Source organism: Aptenodytes forsteri, unplaced genomic scaffold (assembly GCF_000699145.1).
Source record: "Aptenodytes forsteri isolate BGI_AS27 unplaced genomic scaffold, ASM69914v1 Scaffold126, whole genome shotgun sequence".
Lineage (NCBI taxonomy): Eukaryota > Metazoa > Chordata > Aves > Sphenisciformes > Spheniscidae > Aptenodytes > Aptenodytes forsteri.
In genome coordinates, this window is record NW_008794599.1 from 1,940,567 (window position 1) to 1,943,244 (window position 2,678).

The window sequence follows — 2,678 nt, forward strand, 5'->3', positions numbered from 1 at the left end:
TCCCCGGCCGACGGGGCGAGATTCGGCGCTCGCCCCTGCCGTGGAAGGGATGCCGGCGTGCCTCAACCACCGCTCCTTGCAGGTTCGGTCCGGGGCATCGCCTCCCCCGCCAAGCCCCGGAGCTGGGGGGAAAAAGTCTCGGGTGGATTCGGCTCCCCACGCTTGGAAGAAGAAGCAGCCGAAAAAGCCCCTCTCTGATGTCTGAGCAACGCGCCTCCAAAGCACCCCCAGGCTGAATATTATCGTGGCATAAGTAACTTAAAAGCCCCGCCGCCGCCCCACCTTCGCAGCCAGGTCTCCCCTTCCCCGGCCTGGCGTTACGGGAGAGCCCCATCCCCGGGATGCTGCGAAGCTCCTCACCGAGTTTCCCGTCTCCCTCGGACCCCGAGCAGGGTTTCGCCTCCCGGTTTCACCGTGTCCTGGGAAAGGCCCTGGGAGATGCCAGCAGCAACCACGGGGACCGAACCCTCCTGCTGCGTGGGCGGCCTCAGAGGAGCCCGTCCCCGTACCTCCATCCATCCCCATCTCCCCCCACGGCCTCGACAGCTCCGGATGGATCCGGCGTCTCCGGATTTAAGTCATGTCAATCCACAAAGCGGCAGCGGGCACCGGCCAAGCTGCTCCCAGCCCACATTTTGGGGGGGGCGGGGGGAGGCATTTAAAGTCGTGGAGCAAGCGCAAAGGTGGGGGGTGATTATAAATCCCCGGGCGGCTCCCAGCCCCCCGCTGCCATCCCAGCAAAGCATCCGCGGACCGGCAGGCCACGCAGCAAAAGCTCTTGGTACTTTTACGTTTCCATGGTAACCCACGGATTGGGAAAACGAAGCGTGACACGAGGCGAGGACACCTCTCCCACGCTCCCACCATCCCATCCCGCGCGTCCACGGGGCACGGAGCTGCCCGCTGCCCAGTCCAGCTTCCCCAGGCGAGAAGGATGCTCACGGGAGAATGAGCATCTCCGACGGTTCACCCCCAACAAACATGCATTTAATTTTTCACTGGAGCAGAGCTGGATTTGAAAGGATCACGCCCCAGGAAGGGACGCACCGGCAATCCCTAGGGATTCACTCCTGGCAGTGGGAACCAAAGGGAGACGGACAAGACGGCCAGGACAGCACAGACCCCTTCGACCCCAGCCGGACCATCTCTCCCGAGCTTTCAAGGCACGCGGGGCCTTGCGGGGACCAGCAGGACGGATCCCGCGCTCCATTTTGAGGACAACCGCCAGGATCGACCCCCAAGGAAGCAGTTTACAGCCCCGGGATCTTCCAAGCCCCCATCCCACGCCTTTTCTCCACGCGGTAGGGCTGGGATTGCCGGAGGAGCCTGGCAGATGGCGGCTTACCCCCCCGCGCCGGCTCGGCCTCATCCTGCCTCGGCAAAGCCATCGCGTGCCGGAGCCTGAACGCGACCTGGGAGGCGGCCGGGGGTGATCCTCCGGGGAAAGGATCCGGCCAACTCGAGGCGCTGCCTGGGCTTGGCAGAGCATCAAAGGTACCCAAATCCTCAGCCTGGCATCCCAAACCCTGCCCGCCACGGCTGCTGCGAGCTCCAGGTGCTTGGGGATTTTCTTTCCAAGCTGGGAAGGAAACCGAGACCCACGGCGGGGAGAAAAAACCTTGCGGGATTGCCAACAGCCACCGTCGCAAGCCCGAAAGGCAGCAGGGTCGGGATCTGATCCCCCCCTCCAAGGGATGCTGCGGCGGGATGGGGATGCTGCGGCGGGGGGGGGGGGGGGGGGGGGGGGGGAGGGCGGCCACAACAGCCGAGGGGTACGGCAAAAGGCGACGACACACGACCAGGGATACTGGGGGTGCAGGCAGGGCTGCCTGCGCTAGCCAAAAAATGGCAGGGCAGAGCAATTGCAAGAGCACGAGCTGCAAGCGCAGCGGGCCGGGGGACGCAGAAGGTCGTGAGGACGCGGCACCGCAAAAGATCAATCCCGTTGGACACCGGACATCGCCCCGTCGAGGGCACAGCGAGCCAGCCCGTGCCGCCAGTACCCACATTCATCCTATTTTAAGAGCCCTGTGAGTCACTTCAATGGCATCTTAATTGCCTCTTAATAGGAGAGGCAGCGTTGTTTCCTTAGCCCGTGGTATCCTAGGCATATAATAACCCGGCCAAAGATTTATGACAGGGAAAAAGCAAACCCTCGTTGACATGTCAGCCTTCACAAAACATCTACCCGTGACGAGGGTGCAGCTTCAGAGGGGGCAACAGCAAATACGCTCAGGTAGGATGGGTATTTCCGCGGCGGCGCATCCCCAGAATAAATCCGGGCTGCTCCTGCCTTTCCGTGGCGCTGCTGGTTTTAATGGGCTGGGGAGCTCAAACCCGATTCAGGCCAGCACCGCCACCGTCCTCTCCTCTCCCACTATGGGTTGTTGTTTTTTTTTTTTTTTTCTTTTTTTTAAACCTTGCAGCAGGGAAAACCCAGGGATGGGACCCAAATCTCTTCCTACAGCCCCAAAACACCGGCTGCGTGGGTATACCCGGGCATCCCATGCCTCCAGGGTAACCCCACGCCATCGGAGGAGCTGCAGGGCTCCTCCTCGGTGCGTTAGGCTACGTTATTAGAGGTTATATATTATTATTTATATTACATAGGTTTAATCGGACTTTTCCTATTTAAAAAAAATACAATAAAGACCCTTTTTGCCGGACGCGGCTCGCTA